Genomic DNA, 7,723 nt, shown 5'->3' with positions numbered 1-7,723 from the left:
ACCCCCACCCACACACCCACACACACACATGTATGTAATGGTAAGATCCATGGATCAAGGTTTAGGGAGGTATTGAGTTTCAAATTTGTAGAAGTTATAAAAACAACATTCAGGAACAACAGATGTTTTTTGGCGCAGAAGGAAGTAAATTTATCCTGTATCGAAGTACGATAAGCACAAACAAGTTAATTTTATAGTCCACAGTTAGCAACAGGGTTGTTGTATATGCAAATAATCATCGAAAATTTACTGAATCAATTAGATAAAGTCCAGGCAGCATATGTTTCATGCTTAATTATATAACGATTACATTGTCGTTAGGATATTCCGAGTAGACTTCATATAGTCATGGTATCCCTGACCTGAAGAGCAGCTTGTGCTCTACCCACATTTGCATAAATTTCTACTTTTTGCCGAACCGCTGGTTTACGGAGTCTTAAACACACCAGCATCGGTTGCCAAGCAATGTTGTTGGGGAAGACCACAGACAGTTTCCGTCAACCAAATCGACTCACAAGGCTTTGGTCGACCCGAGGCTATAGTAGAAGACACTTGGCAAAGGTACCACGCTGTGGGACTGAACCCGGAACCATGTGGGTGGAATGCAAGCTTCTTAACACACATTCACACGTAGAGAGAGAGAGAGAGAGTGCTGTATATAGGCCTACGGATATATTTTTGTATGTAGATGTAATTTTCGCGACTTAAAAATTAGTGTGCAGTGCATTTAGTCAGAGTATTCCACTCCTTGATCAGATGATCCTCTCTGACATTTAGCGTGGACAGCCGCATTGTCCTTGTTTATGTTATTAATGTTGGATGAGCCGCAATACACTAAGAATACCGTCTCGCTTGATGCAATCGGAGGGCATTTCGATTCCGATATTTCATGCTTGTTCCCAAAGGAGACATTCGAAATGCAACAGTACTCTTCAAAGTAGTAGGTAATCGTGAAAGAAGTCGCTACATCCAGAGTCATCGTTTAGAAATATAACTGTCTAAGGTGACAATTATATTCTTTTGCAAAGAATGTTATTATTTCTCATCCAAAATCTAAAAGCATTATCTGAAGAAGCTTTGACGCTTTAGTTACAAAGGTATAGTAACTTTTATCTGCATAGGTTTTTCTCGAAATATATTTGAGTATGAGTTAATTGTTGATTTTCATATTATTTTAGCATTATAAGATACATTCACCACGTTGCATCATCGACAAACTGATATTTAATGCTCAGTATTCACATATTGTTTTCGAATAAGCTGAAAAATTATTCGAAAAAACAATATATGAACAGACAACTTTTATGTATATACTAACATCTATTATTTATTTTTATCCCTTGATATTCCACTATATAGGAATACATTTTATCACCCAATCAGATTTCCAACTATGTGTAAAATTTTGTAGTTGCACTTAATGAAAGAACGAAAAATAAAGTTTCAATGTTTTCTAATTTGTTGTTTCATATCCTAACTTTCTACTGTTCTCAAGTTACCTATTCTTTCCTTGTTAATCAATTATATTTAGAAGTTATTACCGTTTTTATTCTCATTCACATCCTGGTACATTCAGATGCGTTCATTAATTAATCCTGTTGTATATCTTTATAATAATTCTTACTGATTCTAATTAAACTAGGCTTCATATTTTGCATTCCAATAGAGGTACTACAAATCATATACTTTATAAGTTACAGATACATACAATTGCGCAATCATATTTTGTGTATGGAATTTGATTTGAAAATACACTGTTATATACATATATGTGTGTGCATCTGTGTGTGCCTGTGTGTGTATGGGGAAGGGACCAAGTCGACTAAATCAACTGGAGTGCTCAACTAATACATATTTTATCGACCCCGAAAGGATAAAAGGTAAAGTTGACCTCTGCGGAATTTGAACTCTACTAACGATTCTGTCAGATTGCCGCCTTGATTCGAATAATAATATTGATTGATGACTTAGAATGGCACAATGATTTAGATACGGTAGGACATTGCAGTAAACAGTCGATTAACTCGACTGATACTCTATAAATCCCTTTCAGTTTTTTATAAATTTTCAGAATACTAAGAGCCAGTGAAAATATTACAACGTACTTCGTTCGATGATCTGCTGAATTTTATGAGATTGATTATTATTGTGTTTTACCCCTTTGTTTGTTGTTTTTAACGCCTCATACATGCTAACAATAATCTCTTTTTGTATGTCTTTAGTTTAGTGCAGCATGAAATATCACTTCTTTAGAATTCATATTTATATCTATACATATTGAAAAGAAATGTTCTCCAGTTATGAGAGTTTAATTATGTATTATCACATTTTCTTTCCTCACTCACTCACTCACACACACACACATACACACACACACACGCGCACGCGCACATTCATACTTTGTCTGTCTGTCTGTCTTTCTCTCTGTCGCTTAGTTTCTTAATTTGTATGCCTATATATCTTACTTTCTCTCTCCACTTGTCGCTCTCATTTTTTAATCACTCAAGTTTCATGTTTCTATCCCATTATATACTTTATTTTCTTATTTCCTGATAACGCATTTGTTTTCATTTCCCTGGCACAGCTATTGAATTTTACCTCAACACGTGACTGAAGTTACTTTTATTTTAATTATCCTTTTGTAATGCGAGCATGTAACAAAGGCAGCTGTATTTGAAGTAGAGGGGATTTAAAAAAAATATTTCTGTTTTTCTCAATTATCAAAAATGCAAGTGCTTGGTGTCTTGTGATTACAGTAAATAACATGTGGTTCATGGTTATTTTTCTTCCTTCTGTGTTTCCTTTCAATTGATGTTATTTTTTTTATACATTTTTTTTCTTTTGAAAATTAGAACGCATACCTGGACGCTTAACACACAGCATTTAACAGGTATAATAATGTTTGTAAGAATGATTTTTGTTAAAGCAAACTTCAGAACTGGTGTTGTAATTTTCTTTGTCGGGTTGTGAAAAAATATTCGTTCTCTTTGAAATAGATAAAGAATAATTCCAGAAAAAAGTAAAATGTTGCATTCTGGATGATATCATTCCCAGTGCACTGGAAGACACAACCTTACTTTCTGTTGTAAATTTCTTGCTTTAATATGTTTGCTTCATTACGTATCAGTGAAGTCCTTCAGTAGCTCTGTACCTAGAGTATAAATTAATATGTCAAACGGTGTATCGAACGTGAGACAAAGTGTGTCGTGTTGTTACATCATTACCATTACAATCTATAGAATGCAACCTTCACCGAACAATAATAGTAAAAATATACGAAGCAATTTTAATAATTATTACTAGCCATTATCTAGTCTATTTAATTATACTTTATGTAGGATATTTTTTTAGTAATAATATGAGGTTGTCGTTAAGGCGGCGCGCTAGCAGAAACGTTAATACTCCGAGTGAAATGCTGAGCGGTATTTCGTCTCTCTTTACGTTCTGAGTTCAAATTCCGCTGAGGTCGACTTTGCCTTTCATCCTTTCGGGGTCGATAAATTAAGTACCAGTTGCGTACTGGGGTCGATCTAATCGACTAATCCCTTCCCCGCAAATTTCGGGCCTTGTGCCTAGAATAGAAAAGAATATGGAGTTATCGCCAATTGTAGTAGTAATAGTTATAGTATTTGAAATAAAAATATTTAAGATATTTGAAATACTAGTTTTATTGGAAAATGTGTAAGTTATTTTGAGATATCTAACATATTTCATATTTTATAGAAAAAAAACACGCCTAGTATATGGTTTGAGGACTTCATATGCAGCATAATTAAATAAGTACAGAAAAATGAGTTCAGCAGATTATATCTCTGTTCAGTCATTGACTTGTACATTGTAATATCAGTGGAAGGGAAGGGAAGTCAATATGGAACTGAACTCAGTAAGGACTTTGATACATCTAAAGACAGCTGTCCCTACTGTCCGTTGGTTTCCTATTTCTGTTTATGAATCGCCTTTGCGATTGCGAAAAATATGATGCCTGCATGACATGATAATCTAGATGCATATCATTTACTAATTTCATCTCAAAGAAATTGTTAAACCAGTTTCATTCATTGAATCAGTTTTACGTCCCTATATTTCAAAAATAAAAGATGCCACAGTTATTATCGATGGTTTCAGGTGTTGTATCAATTTCACGTTCACACTATTCTTCTTCACTCACCTATCAATGATTACTTGTTTTTATATCGAAGTGCACAAATCTGTACAAGATAAGCGACAAAATATTTGAATAGGGAATGAGGCTTCAACATTTTCGTACGTTATCAATTATCGACCCGGAAAAGTTTGTTTTACGGGTGCAGATAACCATCCTAATTGAATCAAAGCTTGTACTATCAACTATTAACAAGAATAGTTCATGTTGTGCGATTTTGAATTCCACATTTTCTCACTGGTAACGTAAAAATATAATGATTGTGCTGTTTACTATATGTGAAACGTAAACTTCAATTATGCAACGAGTTACAAAACCACCCGTTTGTATTTACACACGCTATGAAATAAATTTGAATTGATTTTAGATGGATTTGTAATACCAACATCATCCCTCATGTCATGTCACTTTTACTCTTTTAGATCAATTAATATTTAATTCTTACCCTTCTCTTTTATAATTATCTGTGCCAATAGTTTTGAAACTATTATGGTATTTCAGAATTGAATGCTCACGATTAATGCCACTGCCGGTGCATCAATATTTCGTGATATGCAAAATATGATTTTGATTACTCAAGTGTTAGTACATATAACACCACACATCTCAACGCATACCACAGAGTCTAAGCTGAATGAGTATCTATAAAATTATGAGATTTTTGTCAAAAGTCATCACGTTATTCATTGTTATTTGGCGACTAAATTGTGATGTACTAGTTTTAATAAGGCTAAACCGCACAGCTACCAGAACTACACCAAGGAATTCCTCTTTTATTGCAACGACTCTCAACTAATGGAGACAGTCTAAGATTTTAGCATCCCCACACAAAACACAAACAACGTGATAGAAATAAGTAATAAGCAACAATCTTAATTATACATAGACCTGCACAAGAAAATACTTTTAAAGATGGACCTAATTCCCATATTACAATAGATGTGCTAACAACAAACAGAGATATTACCTGGAGGACAAAGAATAAGTCTAACGTTAAGAAATTGAAATCATAGCGATAATATTAAGAGCACACTTTCGTAGCTCTTCGGTTGTAAAGCGCAGCCAACATATGCTAAATATATTTCAAATAGATGCTGACTTCGGAAAATTTGAAAAGCCTTTATAAAAGATTTGGCAAGTATCAGTAAAAAAGTCATCTTAAACGTTTCTAGAGATCATTTCACGCATATTTAATGGTGTATAGTCCTTGTTCATTAACAAATCGATAATATTTATTGGTAGTGTAACTGAGTCAAGGAAATGTTGGAAATTCGTTTGAAATGCAGTACATGAATTCTATTTTGATAAGAAATCATGACATAGTCAAAGTCGTTTTTCATATTTTCATCTTCTATGAAATATTTAAGTAATTCATCATCTAATTTGGCCTTTCAGACAACTTATAGTAACCATCCACTTGTTTGAATTTCTACCACTTGAATAAATTCTTTGAAATTAACAATTAATGGCGACGGCTGCTAAAGCCAAATCTCTTGAATTTCCCTGTTTATATTTGGCATGGATAAACTTACACTTCTATCCTTACTTTTACCCAAAGCATAATAAATGGAGAATATGGTGAAGTTATACAATACCTCTCATTATAAGTAAGTATATGGTTTTGTTAAAATTTTAAAAATTATCTGTGTAATAGAAAATATACTTTACTTTCATAATTGTTTAAATTGTTGGTCATAATTCTAGAAGAAATGTGAAATATTGGCAATAATGTTTGGGAAATATCAAAAATGACAAGAGAGAATAACAGCAGGTAATTTCAATAAAAATAAAAACAAGAAAAAAAACTGTTCTCGAATTAACTTAGACATCGGGTTGATGGTTTTTAGAGTCTGCTTTTATTACAATATACAAGAACTAGATTTCTTTAATGTACGAACTAAGATGCAAGTAGTGTTGAATATAGTGGCGGTGGTGTTAAGAACAATTTTATTATTTTGATGCAATGGTGATAGCAAAGTTAGTATTTTTGAAATGAAAACAAATACAATACTCATAAATCAGCACTGCTTTAAATGATTTTGTTACTAATTACAAAGAGAAATAGGCAAGAATATTAAAATAATAGTAAACGCAAACAAGATGTCTGCAATGTTAAATTCAAAATTATGTCTTCTTTCAACAATGCATAATAAAAATTTAGATAATGTATTACTTTAGTTTCTTAAAGTAACTTTAAAAGTATTGAATTTTGCATTTATTCTTTATTTGATTTCTTGATGTTATGTGCTGGGAAGTGAGCGAATATTACTTTATACTGACACGCAGTCATAAACATAGTCACATATGAATATATACATAATATTTATGAATGCGTATGTGAGTGTGCATGTATATGTATATGTAAGTGTGTGTGTTTACACAAACATTTGAACACGATTACATATTTATGTTTATATGTAAATATGTGTGTGTGTGCGTACCATAATTTGAGTGTGTATGAGTGGGTGAATGTGTAAAGTAAAAGAATTGGCACACTCACTGGAGAGTGGGACAAGGTTTACTGTCCAACGCCGTTAAAGTCGATTTCTCTCTCTCATCATTCCACTGTTCTTAGAAACGCAGTGACTAGCGCCATCAATGGCAGAGTCATAACAAAATTGTGAGAAGGTGATATGGTCTGACTTGACGCACTTACTGCTCTACGTATTTGCTTATTGACTTAAATGAATTCTATGTCAAATACACCAGCTTTAGGTAAAAGAGAGTGGTCTCTCAGGGCATACATGTGAGAAATGCTATACGGTACGACATAAGTATCAACTTGGGAAAAAAGACGCGCCCTTAACTTACAAACAAGTACGTGATCCACTCTAATTGCGCAAGCTGCGTCTATTCGTAATTAATCGGCCATCTCAGCACGCAGCATGAATATTGAAAGAACGCCCCACTTCCATGAAATGACAAAGCGCCCGGCATAAACACGTTTTGGATGCAGCTTTTGCAAACTTTAAGCTTAGGGATTCACAGAATTGAGAAATGATGGGCCTTATATATATATATATATATATATATATATATATATATATGAATGTATGTATATATGTATGTCTGTAAGTATGTATGTATGTATTTATATATGAAGAGAGGGCGTGATGGATGAATGGATATATATGAAATTAGTTAAAAGGATTCAATAGAATCAAAGCACATCAACAGGTAGGGCGCCAGAATTGGCTAGTTAGGGTAATGTTGACTTCAACAGGGATGTAACCTACAATGAAACTGTCAAGTGTTGGAAGGATACTGAAGATATGCAAACACCGTTTTCAGTTTAAACTGTTGATTCGACTGTAGCTGGTTCCAGGTGTAATCTAGGTATAAAAATAGAACTGAAGTAGCATTTAAAATTTTCGATAGCTTTATTGGTAGAATTTTATTAATGTATTCATAGATAAAATAATAACATATATTCCACCAGCGACAGGTAAAATTGTCATATAGGTGACAGGTGAAATTGTCAGGTAATTAAGTAAATATACAGACATATATATTTACTTAAGTACCTGATAATTTTACCTGTCGATGGTGGAATGTATATAT

Source organism: Octopus bimaculoides, chromosome 4 (assembly GCF_001194135.2).
Source record: "Octopus bimaculoides isolate UCB-OBI-ISO-001 chromosome 4, ASM119413v2, whole genome shotgun sequence".
NCBI lineage: Eukaryota > Metazoa > Mollusca > Cephalopoda > Octopoda > Octopodidae > Octopus > Octopus bimaculoides.
Note: the sequence above shows the minus strand (reverse complement) of the source record.